Below are 25302 nucleotides of genomic sequence, written 5' to 3'. Positions count from 1 at the left end.
CTCCCTGACTTACTTCCACCCTCTCTATCCCAGCCCTCCAAGTCATCACCCATCATCAAGGGAGATCTCCCTATGTTATGCAGCAACTTCCCACTAGCTATGTTTTACACTTGGTAGTGTATATATGTCAATGCTACCCTCTCACTTCGTCCCAGCTTCCCCTTCGCCCCCACCCCCCACCCCATGTCCTCAAGTCCGTTCTCCACATCTGCATCTTTATTCTTGCCCTGTCACTGGTTCATCAGTACCATTTTTTTAGATTCCATCTATATGAGTTAACATACGATATTTGTTTTTCTCTTTCCGGCTTACTTTGCCCTGTATGACAGTCTCTAGGTCCATCCACCTCACTACAAATAACTCAATTTCGTTCCTTTATATGGCTGAGTAATATTCCATTGTATATATGTGCCACATCTTTTTTATCCATTCATCTGTTGATGGGCATTTAGGTTGCTTCCATATCCTGGCTATTATAAACAGTGCTGCAATGAACATTGTGGTACATGTTTCTTTTTGGATTGTGGTTTTCTCAGCGTATATACCCAGTAGTGGGATTGCTGGGTCATATGGTAGTTCCATTTTTAGTTTTTTAAGGAACCTCCATACTGTCTTCCATAGTGGCTGTACCAATTTACATTCCCACCAACAGTGAAGAAGGGTTCCCTTTTCTCCGCACCCTCTCCAGCATTTATTATTTCTAGATTTTTTGATGATGGTAAGGCCACTTTAAATCAGGGAGAACTCCACACGGAGGGTCAGGGGGGCTGGAATGTAGCTTGAGCTCTGCAGCTAAACAGCCACCCCATTGAGAAGAAAAGTCTGTCCCAGGATTTGAGTAGCCAGCATCATGGGAATCATCGTATCAGTACCTCTAAGACAAGATACACACCAGGTGACAGGAACTTCAGATTTGGATGCTCTTCTAAAAATTAACCTGATTGTAAGGAGAGCTCTCCTTGAGAGGAGGACAAATAGATCTTATTTTTATACTTATATGTTTATACTTTTACTTAACAGTCTCTCAACAAAATATTTAATGGAACCAAATGCACAAAATATGTGTATATCATTGTGATCTCATATTTGGAAACTGCCTTATACTTTCTCTTTAAGCCTTAAAACTAACGGAGAAACTAGTTATCTAAGCAGGGTACAGGTTTCAGAGTTAATTACGGGTTGGTTTTCTCTCTCACTTCCTTCATTTTCGCTTCTGGGATTTTCCCTGGCTGTCACAGCAGCTGCGGGCAAGCCAGCAACATAGACTGGTGACCGCCCTGCTGCAGGATGGCCGACCTCAGGTGACACCTCTGCTACCTTAATGCCCCAGCACCACCAGCACAGTTCCTACATATGAAATACCTGAAATCCCTGTGATCCATGCTAGTGAGTCTCAATGATGTCACAGTGCAACTGAAATACAGGTCATTCCAGAATCACATCATTCATCAGAATAACAAACTGTGTCACGTACCCTTCACAACTCTGGGAAAAAAACATGAAAAGGAGGGAAACCCATTCTTCCCAGGTGTGGCCTGCAACAGCCCTCCTCCAAGGACGTAAAACACCAAGGGGTGAAAGAAAGAACCTTTTCTCTCAGCCTTCCCTACACATGAAATCCGCTCCCGGAGACAGCTGCAGGGACCCTGGCCTTCAGGAACACGGGCTCTGCCACTCACTCGTGTGAGACCACCGCACTGGGCAGTTCTCTCTACCTCAGTTTCCTTCTCTGCCTCTTAAGAGGCGATCATACTCCTTATCTTCTCCCTGCAATTTCACTACCTGCTAAGACTAATGGGAGCATAAAAAGAGATTAACTCAGAAAAGTGTCTAGGACATGGGTAAGCAGCAGATAAATGTTAGTGATTATGAGTCCACGCCCGACGCGTGAATTCCCTCACCCTCCAGAGGGACCGAGTCGGGCAGCACAGTGTAGAGCAGTGTGTCTCAAAGTCTAGTGTTCACGACCAGCAGCATCCACATCTTGGAACTGGTTAGAAGCAAACCCTTGGGCCCTCTAGCGTAGTGTATGCCTACAGGATCAGAAACTCTAGGGCCCGACAATGTATGCTTAATCAGGCTTTCCAGGTAATTCTAGAGAATCTGGCTCAGAAATTAAGAACTTGAAATTTGTCATCAAAGGGATCTGGATTCAAATCCTTGTTCTGCCATCTTACAATGTGGGGCAGGTTATTAACCTTAAAAGCCCTTGTTTTCCAATCCATTATTTTTTAAAAAGGTAGGGACGGGGGGAGATCATGAAGTTTAAATGAGAACCAAATGGTGTAATGCCTGACAAGTGGAAAGCTTCCATATGTAGCAGACAAGGGAAATGAATCTCAGACGTGCTAAGCAACGCATCCAAATATGGGAACTCGCCATGTTCACTTTGCAGACCTGGAGTCGATTTGAATTTAATCTGAGTCCAAAAACTGGCTCTTAGAATTATGCTCAAATACCACCTTACATCATAAAAACTGCGCAGGAAAACTGAGTTTTCTTTTGACAAAGGAATTAGATACTATGTCAATTATATCAAGAAATCCGCAACCATGGGAAATGGCCTTGTCTTCATACTCTGTCTGTAAGACTCACCCCCAGATTAGACAAAGCCCTGTGTGTACCATTCTGCTTGAGAATTCTCTTTCCCTAAACTCCTCTATCTCTGCTGTCTAAAAAGCACATGCATCCTAAAGAAACAAAGAATAAGCAGACATGGAAATGGTACATTTAAATGACAAACGAGAGATATTACACAAGTTTTCATCCTGGCACCAAAGCAACATGTTTAAAGCATGAGTATGATATGAATATACTTATTACTTTTAGGATCAGAAGTCACAAAAGTTTCAGAACATGTACTATGATTACAAGTTATGGTAACTGGATTATCCTTGGAAATAATCCAGCTTTTCCTATTTATTGTTCAACAGGTAATAAGCACTTTATTAACTGTCACTGTTCTAACACTAGAATTACATCTATAAGTATATACGTAGTTGTGAACTTAGTTAAAAATTCAGACATTTCCATTGCTGGAATTTTAACTTAAAAGCTTCCTTGCAGTGTTACTGCAAAAATCAATTTAATATTATTTTCTGCATCTGGATAAATACAAATCTTTTCTCCACACCCTATCAATAAGTAAAACCATTAAATACATGTTTATAAATGTCAAATTTTTAATTCTTATCCAAATTATAAAACATAAGTAGAGTAACATTCTCAGGTACCAAACAAACAAAATGAAGCACTCAAATATACTGCTATCCTGTTAAAGAAAATATATTACTACGATATACTAAGAGGCAACATGAAACAAAAAGAAATAACAGATGTATTCCAAAATTAGAAACAAACATGGCTTAGAATAAATACGGTGCGCAGAAATGTTGATTAGCTTCTAAATTTCTTCCTCTTGTTTTGCACAAGGAATCTATGAAGTAGTCGATCTGCCTTTGATGTTAAGGAAGTAAAAAATGGATGGAGTTTGTTGGTTCCCCACAGAGGAGCAACAGCCTGCAGAAAGCCTGACATTACCGAGCGTCTTTAGGCTAAATTCCAGAGATTACTCTTTGCTTAAAAGACAGTCTTCCTTTGCACCGTGACTAATGTGAAGAAAATGGCAATTTACTGCAGCACTTTGCCACAGTTTACATACAAAATCTGAACTTTGCCTGGCATCTCCTCTCCTTGTGGGCACTCTCTTGTGCTTTATACAACCTGTCATTCAGTGTTTACTGTCAGGCATGGATCCCTGTCCTCTAACAGGAGATGCCACTCACAGATGTACTTACTCTTTCCAATTACACGATGGTGAATACTGTTGTGTGTGCAAACACACACCCAGAAACACTGACTTTGTGCCTATTGCGACTGAGTTTGTGCTAATTGCACTAAATGAAACGGCACTTGACAGAGGAAACCATTTTCAGGTTAATAAAACTCTTGCTACGGTCCCAGCCTCCCAAATGTACAGTTTAGCATGAATGTTAAAGGTCTGAAGAGTTATTTTTACTTCGCAGCATCTGCTGCTGCTGTCACTGAACTAAAACTCAAGGCAGAGGTCGCATCATGGACTGTCGTTGGTCGCTGCAGAATCGGCCCACACAAACCCGCCTGAACTGCTCCAAGACAACAGGGAAGGAGTTCAGGATGAGGTTCACAGTGTGAATTTTACAGGGAGGGTAAAATACCAGAAATCTCTCCATAGTTCTGAGAGAATTTTAATTTATAATGATGCTGATTAGTTCTCCCTGTATTGATCACTATTCCAATCAGGCAAACCAGCCACACAAGGGACAAAACGCAGGGAACGCCAGGGATGAGTGAACAGAGGCAGCAAGAAGAAACCGGCTTTTAAGAATACAAACCTTTTCAGAGGACGGTAACGCAGTTAGTTTTGGGTCTTTGGGGACGTCAGCTTAAATTCTTCTCCAACGGTCATATGAGACAGGAGGGAACTGCCAGATGGACAGGCCCGGTCCTGGGGCAGTGGGTCAGGGAGGAAGGAAACTGCTGCCCAGGGTCCGAATGGCTCATCCAAGGTACTAGCTGGGGAGTGTCGTCTAACTGGGCTCATTTCTTTAGATGGAGTCCATCATGTTCTCTTTGACCTGCTTGCTCTCAGACAGGTCTCCTCTACGTGGGCTCTGGATCTGGTCTTCCTACAGCTTATACTGACTGGGGCTTGTTTCATCCTTGGTGCCAAAGAGCATCAGCTTAATCCCTCTTCCACGTGACGGGCTTTCAAATATTTAAACACAACCATCTGGTTTCCCAAGTCCGCTCGCCTAGAACCCAGACGCCCCATCCCCTCACCATTTCTCCTCTCTCTCCTCCACTCAAAAGCCTGCTCATCTCCGCCCTTGGTCCCATTCGCTTCACCCTGCTCTGCAATCTCAGTCCATCCATTATTATCAAGTGATAGTCTCCTCTCACACAGTGACTTTCTTCGCCCTCAGCCTACAAATATACAGGACTCAATCCCCCTACCCTTCAAAAAGCCTGCCCTCAGATCTCCTGGCTCTGACCTAGAGGCTTCAGATCCGGAGGACTTTAGGAGGCCCTGTCAAAATCTCCCTCATGTCACCTAACCCAGTTCTCTAACTCCTTCATGAACAGACTCCTGAAAGGCAACATTTGTGAGTAACTCACCTTTGAAAGTGCACACGGCTTGTGTTGTTGCTTGGGGACCCAGATATATTACTTGCAAAAATGTCAATACTTACAATATTCTATGTTAAAAAGGTCAATTTTTACATAAAGTAATTATACTAATAATATAAAACATTCACTGAGTGCTTCCCATGTACCACACATGCTTTAATATCTATAAGTATGTGAGTTAAATCCCCATAAAACTGCGCAAAGTAGATACAATCATTATTGCCGTTTGAATACCCTGTACAGGAAAACAGAACAACTTACTAGGAATCAAACAAGCCTGTGACTGTGCCGCACACACCTCTCTCTCTAGTCAAAGTCTGTGGTTTTCAGCCGTTAAGTGTCCATCCTGTGCACCATGTGGCCATCCCGGGCATGGACTTAACTATGGATAAGCTACTAGACTGAGTAGCCACCAATTTCTAGAAGAAATGGCAAGAAAGGAGTCCCTTTAAAAAGTTCTGGAGGGAGGAGGTGGGAGGGGGCCTGGACTTTAAGACGACCCTGCTGATGAGGGACAGAGCGCTGCTGCGGCCTGAGCGTGTTTACGGCTGTGCGCGCACCACCGAGACCCTTTGCACCAGAAACTTCACAGAAGAGGCTCCAAAGAAGTGAAAAATAAAACCCTATCACAGACAAAAGGAAAAATACACACCAAGAACATGCAACTCTTAAATTCTTGACAGATTTGACCAAAGATCAAAAGTAGCTTTTAAAAAATACTTCTCTCTTCACATGATTTGTAGACCAAATAGCAATTTCTAGGTAAATCTACATGATTTATACATGTAATTCTTAAACAGAAGGTTATAATATGATTCGACTTAATCGTTTATATTGTCTGCCTACTTTAGTTAAAAAAAAAAGTTGGTGCTAACAAGGCCAAAATTGTGGGTTCCATCTCCCACGAGGGCTCTTTAATACAAGACTGGCCCAGAAATGCTGAGTTAGAGCAGTGGTTCTCAGACCTAAGCACATCCCACTCATCTGAAAAGCTTGTTAAAACAGATTACTGGGCCTACTCCCAGAGCTTCTGACTCAGCAGATCAGGGATGGGGCCCGATCTGCTAGTATCTGCATTTCCAACAAGTTCCCCAATGATGCTAATGCTGCTGGCCCCTGGACCACACTTTGAGAACCACGGGTTAAAGGGCACAAATTATAGCCTAATACACCCAGGCGATGGAGAAAAGGGAAACAAACTCAATTTGAAAAGGAACCTGGAGGCAAAAGCCTATGCTTCAGAAACATCTCTATTATGAACACTATGAAATGTTTAGACGAAATTAATGGCTTAATAATTCTCAGATTTGGGTCACTCCTTTTAACTTTAAGTAAACTTTTTTTTCCTTGAGGAATATTTAAATAATTTTAAAATAAGTTCTTAAAAAGCAAGGGTTTTTTTTTTTCATTTTCTTGCATATGAAATACACAGTAAGAAGTATTCAACATCATTAGTCATCAGGGAAATGCAAATCGAAATCACAATGAGGTACTCTCTAGGATGGCTATAATTTAAAAAACAGAAACAAATGTTGATGAGGATGCAGAAAAGCGCGAATATTGCACACTGCTGATAGGAATGTAAAATGGTTCAGCCTCTACAGAAAGTCTGGCAGTTCCTCAAAGAGTTAAACACAGAATCACTGCATAACCCCGCAATCCCACTCTGAGGTAAATAAAAGAATTGAAAATGGGTACCCAAACAATTACGTGTACGGCATGGTCATCGTAGCACCATTCACAATAGTCTAAAGGTGGAAAGAACTCAGACTCCCATCAGTGGATGAATGGATAAACAAAGTGTGGTATAGTATTATTCCGCCATAAAAAGGAATGAAGTACCTATACATGCTACAATGTGGATGAAATCTCCAAACATTATATTAAGTGAAGGAAGCCAGAACAAAGGTCACATAATTCCATGTATATAAAATATCCAGTACAGATAAATCCATGCAGATGGAAAGTAGGTCGATGGTTGCCAGAAGCTAGGGAGAGGGGCAAATAGAGAGAAAGTGCTCAGCGGGTCCTGGAGTGATGGAAATGTTTTGGAACTAGATAGAGGTGGTGCTTGAACACCATTGTGAATGTATACATGCCACCGAACTGTTCAAAGTGGTTAATTTTGTGTTACGTGAATTTCATCTCAATAAACTGTCTTAAAAAAATTAGTAACAAGTCACAGCAATGTCAAGACTCCAAGTGAATATTCGGAGTAAGTGAAATAATAAAAATATGGGAAAATGTTCAACTTCACGAATAATAAAAAGAAATGCCAAATAAAATAATAGTGAGACTTAATTTTAAATCTATTAGGAGATATCAAGTTTTTGTTTTGTTTTGCTTTGACCTAAGGATGAAATTCAGTTCTGGTGAGGATGTGGGCAATCAGTTACTTTCATTTATTGCTGGTGATTCTGTAACTTGATACATCCTTTCAAGAAACACTTTGGTAGTATTAAAAACCCATTAAAATGTTAGTTCCATGTAACCTAGGGATGCTACTCTTACACAGTGTTCCCTGAATCCCATCCCACTTGGCCACCCCCAAGACTCAGGATCTGCCTAAGGCAGCTCACTGAACCCTTGTCTCTCCCATCAGGCTATGGGCTTCTCAAAGGCATGGCTTCCGCACCCTTCTCTGCATCTCTAGCCCAATGTCTTCCTCGTACACAGTCGGCACAGAATCAGTGTTGACTGAGTGGGTGCAGATTAGAAAGGAAGACAGAAATGAAAACAAAGACATCATGGAAGAATTGTCACTTTTTTAAAAAAATGTTCAATTTACACAGATAATATGGTAAAGGCATTTACTAAGAGAACAATATGAAGGTTGATATTAAGGTGATAGTTGACCAACATGTTTCCTGACCATGGGACAGGCAGGATAGGAGGGGAAAAAAAGGTTCAAAAAAAAAAACTGCATCAAAGTATCTGGTCCTATAATTTATTTTAGTTTACTATAATCACATTATGTACCATAAATGAATAGCTAAACAGGAAACAGATTCTTAGCTACAAAGTGGTAAAAGGATTTATTTCAGGTGTTTCAATAATTCAGCAAGTTATTTTTAAAAAATTGTATCTTACCCTACAGAAGAAAACGGAGAGGTCAGCAAACACTTTAACCTGAACCTCTTTTCTCTCCTAAGTGCCCAGAAATGTTTACTTGTTGGATTATTTGGTTTTGGAAACTAGTTTGAGAATTTAAGTGGATATGTTGGCAAAGAAGGCAGGAATGTCTGCAAGAGGAGGAGGGCTTCAGAGACGACTCTCCAAACAAACCAACAAACAAACCAACACCCCCCCACCCCACCCCACCCCGAGACTGTCCTGTCCTCCTACCTAGAGTTCAAACAACACGCAACCGTAACGGATTTCATCACAGATAACAACTGTTCCAGGACCAGGACAGGAAGAGGCATGACATTCACTCTGGAGAATGTGCTCCAGTCACAACACAAAGAGCTACACACGCCCACCCACCCCTCTGCGTGGACAGAACCTTGTGAGATGCAACCTCTCTCTGACAGAGATCAATTAAGTGATTTAAATGAACCTATATCACTTTTATCAAAACTTAAGGAGCTGGGAAGATGTTTTTTAATCCTTATGACCTTATTACATAGGAGAACCCCAGTTAACAATGTGTTTCACTCCAGGCAATATTTCTTACATAAACATACACATACGTACACTGATACACATAAAATATTATGCACATTTTTACGAGATTGGTATTAAGCTAAATATACTATACATATACTATAGTTTTGGGTCCTACCTTAAAAAACGCAAGTAATACATTCTCATTATGGAGAATACATAAACTAGGATAAGCTATTATTAAAGTCCCTTCTTTGTTTACCTGTAGAATGACACATACTACAAAATTTGGGTATCTTATAGTCCATCTATAAATTCATATACTTTCACAATACATGCAAACAGGCTCATACTATGTGCATTTTCTATGACTCTGTTCAGTTTGTGATACAAGTAAGAAATCTTTCAATGAGCATATGTATAGGTTTACCTCGATCGTTTACTATCTGAGTGGATTACAGTGCATTATTTAACTATTCATCAATTAACAGACACTAGTTTCAACTTCCTTCAAGAGAAACTAAGGCTTCAAAGAACTTGATTGTAAATATTTTCAGCTGTGTAATATTTTTTAGAATAAATTCCTGGCGACGAGTCAAAGAACATACACCCTTTTAAAATTTCAGAATCTCAACGCGCATTAAAGAGATGTTAAAGACATATTAGCGTTGAAGTTTCTACATTCTGATAGTCTTCTCCACGTGGGCTTTACCAATTTGCACTCTCAGCCACAAGGGAGGGGGCTCATTTACCCACATCCCACCACCCCTCAATATGATCACTGGAGGGGGGGAGCAACCTAATAATTGCTAGTAAGGTTCTTTCGTGAACTGTATGTTTATTTGCTTCTTTTGTGAACTGTCCTTTTTAAAATTGTATTGCTTGTCCTTCTTAATGATTTGTAGCAACTTTTAACATATTCTGCTATTAATCCTTTGTCAAGTCACAAATATCTTTTTCTAAGGATATTCCTTATCCATAAACTTTATGATGAGTACAAGACTGATTACTTAAAAGTGTCGGGCTAACTGGATAGCCAGTTAGGGGATAAGAGCTAGATCCTATCTCTTTGTTACAACAAAATTAATTCCAGATAAATCAAAAGAATTATACGTAATGCATGAAACTAACTGAAGTATGAAACCCACAAGAAGAAAGATATACAGGAATTCTTTAGGACTTCTGGATTCCACTGCTTAACCCAGTGTTTCAAACTGTAGTCCCTTAACACTTGCCATTGAAAATAAATACAATGAGAACAAAATCACACTATAAAAAGTCAGCGCATTGCTGCGGGTTTTGATCCGATGGCTTTCTCACTTTGTTAAAAAGGCAATTAAGTGTCAGAAAGGTGCTAAAGACATATTAGCACCAAACAGACTTTCTCCTTGATCTAATCAGAAGACTTGAAAAGTAAAATAGAAAAAAAAAAGGCAGGGGGGGGAGGCAGAGGTGGGGTGGGGGTGGAGGACTTCCCTGGTGGCACAGTGGATAAGACTCGGTGCTCCCAATGCTGGGGCCCGGGTTTGATCCCTGGTCAGGGAACTAGATCCGACATGCGTGACGCAATGAAGACTTGGCGCAACCAAATAAATAAATAATTAAGTATTTTTTTAAAAAAATACCTTTAGGAAAAAAAAAAACCACTAACACTCACTTAATGAGATGTTCCTATTCCACTGCATCTACCTTGGGAAATATGGTTCCAGGTCAACGTAAGACACCTCAGCAAGGAGCAGCAGACCTGCGACAAATTTTAATTTAGGCAAGTGAACCTGAGAGCGACACACTGAGTAGACTAAAGCAGTGGTTCTCAGAGTGTGGTCCCTGAACCAGCAGCATCAGCACCACCTGGTAACTGGGTAGAAATGCAAATTATCAAGTTCCTCTCTGAAACTACTAAATCAGAAACTGGGGGGCTAAGGTCAAGCGCTCTGTATGATTCTCATGCCTGTGAGAGCTGCTGGGCTGCAGAAAGGCTGAAACAGACAATCTTCCCTCTCACCATCAGAGAGCAAGCATCTGCAATGACAAGGGGAAAAGTGACCACGGTGGCGCAGAGGGCTGCGGCAAAGGAAATAACCGGATTCGAGGCTGCTGCCGAGGAGAAAAGGCTGCTGGTGACAGCAGACCTCCCAGGCACTGGATATTTGAAAGCAGAAGCTGGATAATGAAAAGTTGGGGGTGTTACTGAAGCAGTGCACTCACTAAATGTGAAAGCAGGAATGAGAAAGTCTACGATGCTGTGGTTTGGCAGTTTCAAAGGAGTGTAGTGGTATCAGCATGGGTAAGCAAAGTGATCAGGAACAATCCATTCACTTAAAAGTGCACTGTGTGTGAGGTGCCCCAGGGACATGCAGCTAAAATGTGGACTAAAATTTCCATGCAGAGATCAGATAAAGGGTGAGACTAATGAGCCAGGCAAGGCCTCAGGATGTGCCTACATTTGATGAGACAAAAGGAGGTAAGAGTAAGGATGCTGAGGAGATGGATGTCAACTGGAAGAGGAAAAAACAACAACCCACTTCAGTCTCTAATCTTTTCATTCCTGCCACTAGGAAGTAATAATAAAACTACCAACAAAGAAACATTTCATTCATGGGTCCACCAGGTCATCCAACATTTACTGAAAGCCTCCTCCATGCGCTGGGACACATGAGCAGCGTGAAGCACGGCTCTGGTCCCCCAGGTGCTTCTCCAGACAACCAGTGCCTGCCCTCTAGGTGGGAGCTGCCTGGCAGCACAAATCGCTTCCCCAGTGGTAGCTCAGCGTTTGCTCTGGAGACAAACGCACTTGGCCTGTGCCTCCCTGTGGTGCCGTGGATTAATGCCAGTGGGGCTAGTCTTTGTGACCGTGGGTGGAGTGCAGGGGAACACAAAGTCGTCCTCGTACCAACACAGGGCTGGACTCCCTGAACCAAAGCACCCACTTCTCTGTCTGGCTCCACCTTCGTTACGAGGGAAGTAACCTTCAGAAGCCAGGAAGGCCAGCTGGCACAGGGTGCGTGTGGACGCAGGCTCTCGCCTTCCCACACGCTAAGTCCATGCTAACTACCCACCTTGGGGCCCCGATCACGCTGCCCACAGGAGGCAGCTACATGTCAGGCTGGAATTTAATAATCCCAAGCCTAGCTTTTTTTTTTTTTCATAGCATTACTGAAGTTTAATTTATATACCAGAAAATTTGCCCATTGTAGGTGTACAAATCAGAAATTTTTAGTAAATTGAGAGAGTTAAAACCACCACACAATCTAAGTGTAGCACATTCTGCCTACCCCAGAAAGGTCCCTTGTGCCTGTTTCTTGGGCAGTCTCCCCCTGCCCCATCCCTACCCCCTGCTCCAGGCAACCACTAAGCTACTTTCTGTCTCTATAGATTTACCTTTTTTGGAATTTCATACAAATGGAAGCATGGAAATCTGTGCTTTCTTGTGTCTGGCTTCACTTAGCATGTTTCTGTGGTACATCCATGTTGTCTCAAGACTGATTTATCTTTCTTCCTGCCTCCCTACGACCCGCCTTGTCCACCGCTGGAGTCCTCAGTGCTTAGAACAATGGCTGGTACTCATCCAACATGTGCTCAACGACTGTCCTTTCTGCCGACCACTGCATCTGCACTGATGGACCCCCGGCAACCACACTCTAAATCCCTCTCAGGATAACGAGGCTTTTGCATTGAAAAGCACCTCATTCTGGCTCTGAGTACAACTAACATAAACCAAAAGAATCACAGATTTTTTTTTTTTTAAAGCTACAGGATTGGAATTCTGAGAATCAAGTATCAGAAAACTAAGAAATGTTCTTATGCAGCCCAAGGAATGGCGCTAACATGCTACAAATCAATTCCATCCCCAGCATTTGCTTTGCCAGTTAAACACATGATCGGATTTGTATAACTTATAGGAAGACTTCCTTTGGTGGTGTTTCCTTGTGCCCGCCAGCCTGTTTTCCTCTGGCGCGGCACCAGATCCGCCAAGCACTGAACATTAGACGCATGGAATGTCAGGAATGTCTGATAACTACACTAACTTCGGAGCTCAGCCATTGGTCATAAACAGAAATGCCCTTTGAGCTCAGACTCAAACTCAATGCGAAGCAAACAAAAGTCATGAGGCTGAGCGCGGGCAAAGCGTGCGGGCTGCTGGGGTGGGGGGAGCTGGGAAGGCGCTAAACATAGTTCATCACAGCAAAGACAAATACGGCTTCATTATCGCAGCTGCACTGAAGGTGCACAGCATTGCTTGGTTAAGCTTTTGATTAGTAGCACCTGAGTTAGAAACACAAACTATTAAAGTTACTTTATAAAATAAAGTTCATCCTATTCCCATATCCTGTCACTAACATCTCCTTAACAGGGCCTCATCTGTAGTTATTAATCCAGCTCTGCAGGTGCTGGTACTGTTCAAGACTAATTAAAAGTAAAAAGACAAACATCAAAAACTTTGTCCAGATATTCAACAACTTGAAAATTTTAAATGGTACTAAATTAAATTAGTGGGAGTTCATTGAATTGAATAACTAGGCCATTTTTAAATAAAATTAGATGAAACATTAAAAAAAAAAAAAAAACCTTTGAGGAATTGTTCTAGTCCAAAAGAGAAATAACAGCATCCAGTGCTTAAGACTAGGCGATTTCACTGCTGGGGCCCAGGTTTGATCCCTGGTCGGGGAACTAAAATCCTGAAAGCCGTGAGGTGCGGCCAAAAAAATAAGATAGAGAGAAGTAACAACCAATTGTATAGCATGTTTATCTCATTTGGATCCCAATTTTTAACTTAAAAAAAGGATAAAAGAATTCTTGGAACAACTGGGTAATTTAAATATATTAGATGTTATACTAGATGTTGGATGATAGATGTTAGATGATATGACAGGATTTTTTAAAGTTTTCCATAATTGTAATAATTGGTATTATGGTGTGTAAGAGAATATTTTTTCCTTGGAAGATGCTTGCTGAACTATTTAATGATGGTAGGTCATAATATCTGTAACTTACCTTCCAATGTTACAGCAAAAACCAGTAAATATAAATACAATATCCATATATATCTAAAGAGAGAGGGAGAAGAGGATAAAATAAGTGTGGCAATAAATTATTTGTCAGATCTACAAATTTTTCATAATGAAAAGTTGGGAGGGAAAAAAAACCCTCATTAAGGAAATTCCAGTAAACACAACAGATTCAATACATGTGTTTGCCTACATTCTATCTAGAAAACTGAAGAAAAGGGATTTTTTAAAAATCATAAACACAGAAGAACAAAGCACAGGTCAGAGGACAAGAGCCACAAAATTTGGGGTGGTGGAAAGCCGAGTGGTAACTGTGTTATTAGCAGACCCCAGAAACAGGAAACCTAAACCAGCAAGAGAAAGCCCAGCAGCTGATTGATTCATGCTGCAAACCCCTGAAAGGCTCTGGAATTCCAGCATCGAGGACTTCGGACAGTTGGGTGTGGCTGTGGAGGACTAGCCGGAAGTCTGTTAAGAAGCAGCCAGCCCCTCAGCCTGCCTCTGCCCAATCTGGGTGAAATTGAAGGTTTCCTCTCTAGAGAGACTCAACCAAAAACAGGAGGATTAACGGACTGTCCACACACTTACCAGTGGGCCTCCAAGGCCCCCTTTCCCCACTCAGCTTTCAGAACCCCTGGTAGCTGGGCTTAGATGTGCTAAGCAAGGGACTGACAGAGTTTTTCCTGGGAAAAGTAACAAGCCCAGGAGAAGAGATCTATCGACATTAATACCTGGGAGTGCTCTAACAGGAAGGGTGGGCCAGATCACTACATGACTAACCCTCACCCACAATACAGAGCTTCCAAACAGCTTTTTATGCCTCATTCTTAAATATGACTGACAGCTGTATCAGTCAGGACAGGTTTAGGTCATGCTGTAATAAAAAACAATACCAAAGTCTCAGTGGCTGAACACAACAAACACTAATTTCTCCCTCAAGCCAAGTTCAGAGTGGTTCTGGATGACTCCCCCAGACAGCCGGCCTCCACAGTATGACTCAGGATTCCAGCATGCATCTCAGGTGACTGGCACCTCCATTACGATACTAGACCAATCGACTGATCGACTGATACACTGATTGATCTCAACTGATCAATCTTGTGGCTCGGGATATGTGTACATCCATACTGTTCACATTCCACAGCCAAAACACATCACACGGAGGCCGGGAAATTAATCCCCTCATGTGCCTGGAAGGAGTGGAAGAACCAGAATGATGGGTATTAGCTATTCTAATGCAGAAGTTAAGAACACTAGACCTCTAAAATAAAAGCAGAATCTAAAACAAACACACCAAAACAATGAAACAGGCAATTTAATGCGTAGAAGAAATTTTCAGTTTTGTTTAGAGAAACTGAAGAAAATTTTAATTAGCATCTTCAGAGAGATACAACAGACCATCAAAAAATAAATATTTGGAGAAAGAAATATAAAACCCTTGGAAATGAACAATGCAATAGAAGAAATGAACTTATCTATTGAAGTGTTAGAAGATTAAGCTAAGAAAATTTTCCAGAGAGTAAAACAAATAGAAAGGAAAAGATAGGAAAATTGGAGGACCAGTCCATGGGGGTCTACTATCTGAGTAGCAGAGGTTCCAGAAAGAGAGAACAAAGCATACACGAAGGGGAAGATATTATCAAAGATGTAATACAAGAAAATTTCTCTGAACTGAATGACTGGTTTCTTGATTATAAATAGCTCATCCAGAAGAATCATTAAAAAAAAAGACTTACGTCAAAGTACAATATTGTGAAATTTTAGAGGCAATGAGAAGTCTAAAAGCTTCTGAGAGGAACCAGGTCATGAAAAAACAAATCGAGAATCAGAAAGACTATACACTAAAACAAATTTCCTGAAAAAGTAATAAAGAAATCGATTCCATTTAATGGCATCAAAACCAATAAAATACCTAGGAATAAATTTAACCAAGGAGGTGACAGATCTCTACTCTGAAGACTACAAGACACTGATGTAAGAAATTGAAGACAACAGAAATAAATGGAAAAGTATCCTGTTTTCATGGATTGGAAGAATTAATATTGTTAAAATGTCAATACTACCAAAAGCCATCTATAGATTCAATGCAGTCCCTATCAAGATAACAATGGCATTTTTTACAGAAGTAGAGAAAATACTCCTAAAATTTATATGGAACCACAAAACACCTGAATAGCCAAAGAAATCCTGAAAGAAGAACAAAGCAGAGGCATCACCCTTCTTGATTTCAAACTATTCTATAGCTATAGTAATCGAAACAGTACAGTATTGGCATAAAATAAAGAGACAAATGGGACAGAATTGAGGGGACAGAATTGAGAGCCCAGAAATAAACCCAAGCATATACCATGAACTAATACGCATATTTGACAAATGAGATAATAATACTCAGTGGAGAAAAGCTAGTCTCTTCAATAAATGATGATGGGATAATTGGATACTCACACGCAAAAGAATGAAATTGAACCCTTATCTTACAACACAGGAAAATTTACTCGAAATTAAAGACTTAAATGTAAGACCTGAAACCATGAAACTCCTAGAAGAAAACAGAGGGACAGAGCTCCTAGACATGACTCTTGGTAATGACTTTTTGGATATGACACCTAAAACACAAGCAATAAAATTAAAAATAAACAAGGAGAACTACATCAAACTGAAAGCTTCTGTAGAACAAAACAAACGAGGAACGAAGTGAAAAGACAACGTATGGAATAAGAAAAAATATTTGCAAACCATATATCTGATAAGGGGTTAATAACCAAAATATATAAAGAACTCATAAAACTCAATAGCAAAAATAAACAATTAACCTAATTAAAAACAGGCAAAGGACTTGAATAGATCTTTTTCCAAAGAAGATATACAAAAGCCCAACACATACGTGAAAAGATGCTCAACATCATTAGTCATTAGGGGGATGCAAATTAAAACTGTGATGAGAGTCGAGGGAGGGAGGGAATACGGGAATATGTATATAAATACAGATGACTGAACTTGGTGTACCTCAAAAAAAATAATTAAAAAAAGAGAGGAAAAAAAAAACTGTGATGAGATATCACCTCATGAGTGTTAGAACGGCCATCATCATAAAGACAAGAGAAAAATACTCGCGAGGATGTGGAGAAGAGGGAACCCTTGTGCACTGTTGGTGGGACTGTACAGCCACTATTGAAAACAGTATAGAGGATCCTCAAAAAACTTAAAAATAGAACTACCATATGGCCTAGCAATTCCACTTCTGGGAATATATCCAAAGGAAACAAAACACTAACTCCAAAAGATATCTGTACCCCCACGCTCATAGCAGTATTATTTATAAGAGCCAAGGCATGGAAACCACCTAAGTGTCCATCAATGAATGAATGGGTAAAGAAGTTGCGCTATTTATCTATATATAGCACAACTATATATAATATATATATTATTCAGCCATAAAAAATGAGGAAATCCTACTATCTGTGCCAACATGGATGGACCCTGAAGGCATTAGGCTAACTGAAATAAGTCTGAGAGAGAAAGACAAATACTGTATGATATCACTTATATGTGGAATCTGCAAACCAACCAACCAACCAACCAAAAAAAACCTCAGAGTAAAGAAAAAGAGTTCAGACTTGTAGTTGCTGGGGCAGAGGGTGGAGGAAGGGGGAATTGGTGGAAGGTGGTCAAAAGGTACAGACTCCCAGTTACAAGATAAATAAGTACTAGGGATGTAATGTATAGCATGATGACCACACTTACAGCTAGCAGCTAACACTGCTGTGTGATACATAGGAAAGTTGTTAAGAGAGTAAATCTTCAGAGCTCTCATCATGAGACATTTTTTTCTTCTTTTTTCTTTTCTTCCTTTTCTTTTTATTGTCTCTATGAGATACAATATGAGATAGCTGAACCTATGATGGTAATCATTTCACAATATATGTAAACCAAACCATCATGCTGTATGCCTCATACAGTGCTCTATGTCAATTATTTCTCAATAAAACTGGGGAAAAAAAGAATCAAGAAAGGCACCATACTTCTTAAACACAAGATTGGAGGCTACAAGTCAGTAGAGAAATATGGTCACATTTTTCAGTACAAAATTATTTCCAATCTGAAATTGTATTCCCAGGTAAAATATCTACCAGGTATGAGTGTAGAATAATGTGGCATTTTTGGAGATGCAGAGACTCAACAAATTTATCTCCTAGGCCCCCTTTCTAAGGCAACTCTACCAAAATGAGAAGCAAGAAAAATTGGAGACATGGGGTCCAAAATTTAAAGTACTTTAATTTCTAGTAAACGGAGATCCCATGTGCACAGGATCTGTGCAGCAGTTACAGTTACGTGACTCACCAGGCTGAACTGGAGACCAAGAACTGAAGGAGCAGCAGGTGTGAAGCTAACAGAATACCTGTTGTGTTTAAATGTACTGAGAAGAGATTTACAATTCTGGCAGCAAACTGTTGATGAGGACATAGAAAACTAAGCCAATGGAAAAAAAAGAGACAATTATTAACTACAGAGAAAACCAAAGGAAATTCAACTGCAGTACACTAGATTGGTCATCCAGAAACAATCTTTACATAGCCATAAAAATATAAACACTGAATACCGATTTTTTTACAAGGTGATATAATGCTGCAGGATGATGAAGGGAAGGGAAACGTGTACGTGGGGAGGGCACCCAGGAGAGCGGAATCCTCACCCCGAGTGGGGAAGTCCATTCTCCAAGTCTACAACTAACAAATCAAGACATATACAAGTGTTATTTAAAAACACAGATGTAAATACCAAAAGAAACCATTAAACATGTAAAAGTGGTTGACTCTGGGGAGAGAGAATCACGTATAGGGAAGAGCAGTGGGTCAGGGGACTGGCTGATGGGCTTGAGAACCTATAATGTTCATTAATCATTTACAGATAGAACTTTGACTAAAATAAAGTTGTAAAATCTCCCATAAGTTTCCAATTTTAATTCCAAAAATCAGAGAACTTTCTGTACTATCTCTTTTTACTGATTTCAAATTTATCCCTAAAGAAATCTCACATAAAGTTTCACATTTTTAAAGTTTTTTTTAAGTTGCATTTTGTTAGAGTTACATTTGCTCAGAACTTAAAGAATTTTTTTTTCCAGCACTCTAAAGCATCACCTAAAAATTGGAAATTACTACCAATGTAATCTTTTAGTACAAACTAAGTTCTAATGAATCAAACAAAACAGAAAATATAATTATTATACTTTGCTCTTCTGGCTTTTATTTGGAAGACCTTGTTACAGTCAATCACTGTTGAGAGATACCAAATAATATATAGGAAAAATATTCTGTAAAGTGCATAAATGCTTTTATTTTCACTTGAACACTTGACCGTCCTCCCCTAGAGGCTGAAGTCTACCTGGAAAGCATACGCAGAAGCATACACATCGAAAGGCAGTTTGTTCTAGGAACCATGTGAACGGTACAAAGAAGCAATGAAGGCAGCTGATTAGAAAAAGTTGCCATCTGGTTGCAGCTGAAACAGTGGTTGTTAACGCTAAGCTCTCATCAGTTATCTTCTTTCTCCATTTTATAAAGCAGAAAAACAAACTGATCTGAAGAAGAGTCTTACAATGTCCTCAAAGTGCATTTCCACATCCACATGTTGCACCTCTAGGACTTTCGTTTAATTCCCCCCCCCCGCCTCCCCCACCCACCCACCCACGTGCCTGCCCCTAACCTGGCAATAGCACTCTCCTCCTTACCACACCCACTACCACACCGCCTTCCAAAGGACTACAACTCCAGGACCTCAGAGCTGAAGAGTCTGCCCTTGGAGCCTCTGCAGCTGTTGTCAGATACCTGAGGTCATCCTCATGAAGGTTTCTGAATATTTAATTTCTATTCCCTCTGAGCCTCAGGCTGGCTGGTGAGCTGGTCCCCGTTGTGACTTAAATTGTCTGCCTCCTGCATCTGGTGTTTTAAGCTATGATGGGTCAAAGAGGACCCACTATTTTCTAGAGTGGAAATCCTTCTCTGGCCAGCACAGCAGCTGTTAACCTAATGTTTTTGTCATTTTAAGTGAATAAGCATCTGGACTGTGCATCTGGAATATTCCTCTCATCATTATTTCTGCTGCGGCTTTATGCTCATTTTGTCCAACAAACCTACTACTGTCTTCCCTAAGTACCTTGGAAACCTATTTTCCAAAAAAAATAAAATCGTCCTTTTGAAGTGCGCTCTTCTTTTGAAGCTCAGATTGGTATCCATGAGAAAACTATTGATTTCATAGCCACTTCCCTACTTAGGTGAACAACTACCTGATTGTTTATATTAAAGTAAGCTAGAATCGGGTTTCAAAAGTTTCTGAGGTGAAAACTTATTACTTTGATATTTACACTGAGTATTCAACTATTAGATATTCAATAATTTGCTGGTTTACAAGAGAAAGTTGTAGCACCTAACACTTCATTTCTTTACACCAGGTCTTGAATCTCCAAAATTTCTTTACTACAAAAACTATGTGATATAAACAGTGTGGGTTTAAACACATCAAGATATTTACTGCATCGTTAGGGTATGCCAGGGTCATTCCAAAACTGTATTTCAGGACTTCTCTGATGGACATCTAAAAATATAATGATAAAAAAACCTAAGTTAACTTTCCATAAAGTATAAAAAATATACAAAACACACTTGTCTTTGCTTCCTCAAACAGCTTTACAGTAACATACCTAATTTCAATGAGTATCAGTAATGTGATTATGTATAAAGTTCTCTCATGCCAATGATTTCTAAGCTTGTACTTGTTTGATCAATTTTATTAATTTTAGTATTTCCAAATGTTTTTAAACATACAAAGATATAGACTTTGTAATACTTCACGCCATAAAAAAGATGACAGTTCATATTTAAAGATAATTTTTTAAAACTCTATTATGTCTACCCATGCCATAGTTTGAAATCTTACTTCAATGTGTGAAAATGGCATTTATCCATCTTGTCTTAGATTTTTGTCCTTGACGATTTCTACCGCAGCCAGCATGTACCAGGACACTCAGTGACAGGGAGGGAATGATTGGCTTAACAATCTCCTCTTTAATGTTTGCTTTCTTCAAACAATTTCTAGGAACTAGACACAAAAAAATAAGCTTCAACATCCTTGACGTTGGAGTAGACGTCTTTACTTCATCACAACTAAGCCAAGACACAGAGACCCTGATGTGACTGGACCTATCGTAATCACAGAGTCCCCAAAATACAGCTCTATAGTGAACTGAAATACCCTCTACACCGAAAATTAGAGGATCTGGGTTTGACCCTATCTCTTCCAATAGTTTGCTGGGAGAGCTTGAACACTTAGCAATCTCTCTGATTGTTAGTTTTCTTCAACCATAAAACAACAGGGTTTGATTCAAAGATCCAAAGTCAATTCATGCTCTAAAGTGTAGGGATTTTTTAGATTCTGCGATCCTTCACTGTAGAGCGTTGTGATTCTTACCTTATTTGCCCACTGACTTAGAAATCTAAATGATCCTTAATTGGGAGTGGCCCCTAACAATTCTGTTTCAAACCCCTGTGCCCTCAAAAGAGCCCTGTACTATATCTGGCTGGAAACACAAGGATCTTTTTAAATCTTTAAAAAAGAAAAATCATTCACTGACTTCTGTCGCCAACTACATAAAATCCAAGGGATGTGGTCTGGCATTCAGGATGCTCAAAATCTGACCTCAATTCACCTTCCCAACTTTTATCTCCAATGATTCCCTTTCTTGTTGCCAAAGCTACTGTCAAACTAAACATGTTTTTTTTAACCACACCAAAGTCTTTCTGGTGCACGTGCTTTTTTTTTTAAATAAAGAAATTTATTTATTTATTTATTTATTGGCTGTGTTGGATGTTCGTTGCTGCACAAGGGCGTTCTCTAGTTGCAGAGAGCAGAGGCTTCTTAGTGCAGTAGCTTCTCTTGTTGTGGATCACGGGCTCTAGGAGCACGGGCTTCAGTAGTTGCGGCTCACGGGCTTTAGAGCAGAGGCTCAGTAGTTGTGGTTCTTGGCTTAGCTGCTCCACAGCATGTGGGATCTTCCCAGACCAGGGCTTGAACCCGTGTCCCCTGCACTGGCAGGTGGATTCTTAACCACGGCGCCACCAGGGAAGTTCTCGGTGCCCGTGCTTTTTGTTCACGGTATTATCTTTACTGAGACTGTTCTCTGTCTCCACAGAGTCGTTTTACCTGATTCACAAAGCTAGGGGGACCATATACTTTATCATCCAAACTGAGACAATTCTGACAGTGAAAGGGGACATTAATTGGACAGGACACCAGGATGCCAGGAATAAACTGGGGCTCACCCAACGCACTGGGACGTGTGATTGAAGCCCAGCTGGAGTGCACATCTACTGGAAGTACAGTCCCTCCCTTAAACCTCCATTGCACTGGAAATCTGTAGCCCCTTTCGATGATCATTTCTACTGTGGATCTGAGCTACGCATGTAACAGTCTGAGTCATGAATGATTCAGCCTTACACTCCCCACCATGCCTGGCATGTAGTAGGTGCTCAGTAAACACTTGATAAATGGGTGAGCTCCTAGGTATGTGAGATTTTAGTACATGACATTAGGTTCTTTCAAGTCAGTACACGCCTTTTTAAAATCAGCATCGCAGTTCACACAGAGAAGAGCCACATTCCTTGGTCACCCCAAAGAGCCGTCTCCCGCAGGGATGTCCTTGTTCACACAGCCACTGGAATGAGGAGTCCCGTGACCTTGTGGAAGCACGCTTCAAACACACGCTGATTCAGACCTGCTTCACTCATGTCCCAACTCCTTACTGTGTAAAAACACCCTGTGAGGTAGACACAAGTCCCCGTTTTATGAAACACTGTGGTTCACAGAAATGAAGACCCTTGTCCAGAATGAGGTGCTAAGTGAGGATCCGGGTCTTAGATCCAGACATTCTGACCACTAGGACTATCTTGTTTCCCCACAGGACACTGCAGTGAACTTGACAGATATGGTATTTACATAACAGAAAATATCACTCTCATCCCTGAATGCCACAGGCTACAACACACAATAGTCCCAAATGTCTTAATGTGGTTCTGTTGATTTTCTGAAAATGAGAGGGAAAAAAATCTTTCATAAGCTGCTCCTTTCAGCCACTAGTCGAGATAGACCTGGCTAAGTTAGAGTAGGGAAAAAAAAAGAAAAAGAAACATAAATAAGAAAAAGGAAGAACTTAACATACTACGACACTAGAAGTAGGACGTGCTGGGGTGTCATGGTATCAGCACAGCACTGGCTTCCCCGCAAGCACACATCACAATGCTGCCACACGAATGTCTTCCAGTTATTTTGGGGACCCAGTAAAGGAGGCACTTTATCATCTGGAATGTCCATCTGAAGATGGAGCCTTCTACTAAAACAGAAAGTCTTATGAATTAAACAAAAGAATTTTTTTAAAAACCAAACACACTTATTTTTTTTGTCCAAGTATGTTTCATTCTACTCTATTCAAATGCCACACACAGAATCTGGGTGAAAAATTAAAACTTGCACTTTGTGCCAGTTTTTAAAGTTCCTTCATTACCTATACGGTTTCCACATTCCTTCTTTGTAACAGTAATTAAATTTAAGCCTCAACGGGCTTCATTCCCATTTGCTCTGAGTCTGAAGGCATGAGAAGTATGTAGCGTTTATATAACAGGAAATACCTAAAAGCATTCTGCTGAGATTTCCTTCCCCCACACCCCCTTCCACACCCACCCCTTAAACGGCCTTCAAAAGGCCTGCTGTGTTCCTTAAAAACTAAACACAAGCTACTCACAGAAACAGCGCACCTATTCCTTGGTTTGTTTGGACACCACCTCTCCACTAAAGTTCGATGTCGTCTGGCTTCAACAGCTCCTCAGGCTAGCACCTGACCCCCAGTGCTCAAACAGTTTAATGCCACACAGGTCAAATACGCGTTTCTGCTGTTATCGGAGTGGAATTTAGGAGGAAAAGAAGAAAGCTTACCAACTCAGCTTTCCATTCTCCACATACCAAATCCTAATCAAGAGGCCCTTGTCACGTTTGACATGAACATGCCTCTGACTCTCCAAGTCAGGAGAGGCCTGCCCCCCGCCCACCCCCAGCATCACTCCCTGACCCACACTCACATCAGCTCTGCCCAGTCGTGTGGTCTGAGCTCCCATGGACGTCTACCCAGTAGATGTGAGGCTCTGGAACAAATGAAACGTCTGTTTACGGTCCATGAGAGGTAAAGATTGTGAACACAGTGCTTGCGCGAGGTAACATTTATTAGTTATGAACACCTCTGCACAGTACTCAGCAGCAGTTATTAGTACTTCTGGTTTATGAAATGTCCAAAACGCGCCTCTTCTACAGGGAGCCGTTGGTCAGGGTCAATCATTATGATAATGAGCACGGGGGTGTCACCACACTGGGGGCTGTCACACAGAGCTGGCAGGCAGCCAGCCATAATTCGCCTGGCTTTTGGAAACATCTATCCATGTCCCCAGAAGCCATTCAGGGTCAAGGAATACCCAGGAGGCCTGGCTCCACTGAGAAGCATCCTCATGGTAGGTGGGTCAAGCTGGCCTAAACCTGATCTATTCCAGGACCTACACCCACAAGAAAGGGCTTACTTCTCTGCCAGCTCCAAAGCCATACGTATCACAAAGATGTTCTCCAACAGTGCAGACTGGCTCAAGAGTTTCCTAAAATATTTTTGATTTAAAAAAAAAAAAGGCAGGAATCTCTGATTAACTTTCTTTGTCTTTTGAAGACCAGCTCCCAATCTCTTCGTTCTTTTCCCATTGCTTTAAAAAAAAAGTTGTTAAATCACATAATGTAGAGGACACTGACCTGCATTAAGTCATAATATTTTACAAGTAAAGTTACAGGCAGTTTAAGGTTATGAAGTCTCACTAAATGAAATTCAGAGCAGAAGTGGATTTCTCATGTGGACCTTCTTAATTGCTGCTCAGAGAAATGATTTTGTCCAAACAGCATGAGAGAATTTTAATTTCGGTTTCATTTTCTCATTACCCTCAAAAACTCGAAAAGTACTATTTTGTTAAATTGAGTCAGTCCCAATTGAATAGAGTAATTCAGTAACTTAGCTCACTTGTCCATTGGAACACTAATTTCATTTTTCCTAAAATTAATACAACCTGCAATATTAAAGCAAACCACTCCCACTAATCTTGCCACCTTATTCAATAATTCAATTCTATGTGTAATTATGTTATAAAATTATAAACTAGATCACAAATCACTTTTGCACAATGACCTAGAAAATACCCAATATCTCTTCACAAAACTGAAAACATCTATATTAATTTTAATAATTTTGAGCACCATCCACACACAATAACACAATCAAGACAGAGGATACTTCCGAAGTAATGTGGCAATGACTTATCATTCGGGTCAATTCAAACAATCAAAATGAAAAATAATAAAGGAAATCAAATACATCCTAATTTACACTGGAGTTAGGCTCCAAAAGCTCATTTGTAAATCAGCTCTTCAAGCGCTTGGGTCACTT

The 25302-nt window shown here is 40.5% G+C and overlaps 1 protein-coding gene across 1 annotated transcript in view; it reads right to left on the bottom strand.

The window, feature by feature from the left end:
- WWC2 (WW and C2 domain containing 2) overlaps window positions 1-25302 on the bottom strand; it is a 152029-nt gene that overhangs the window by 72819 nt on the left and 53908 nt on the right. The gene's annotated exons all lie outside the window — the stretch shown is intronic.

Source organism: Hippopotamus amphibius, chromosome 10, assembly GCF_030028045.1.
Source record: "Hippopotamus amphibius kiboko isolate mHipAmp2 chromosome 10, mHipAmp2.hap2, whole genome shotgun sequence".
Classification (NCBI taxonomy): Eukaryota; Metazoa; Chordata; class Mammalia; order Artiodactyla; family Hippopotamidae; genus Hippopotamus; species Hippopotamus amphibius.
The sequence above is the reverse complement of the archived record's forward strand: the minus strand, read 5'-3'. Positions and strand labels throughout refer to the sequence as shown.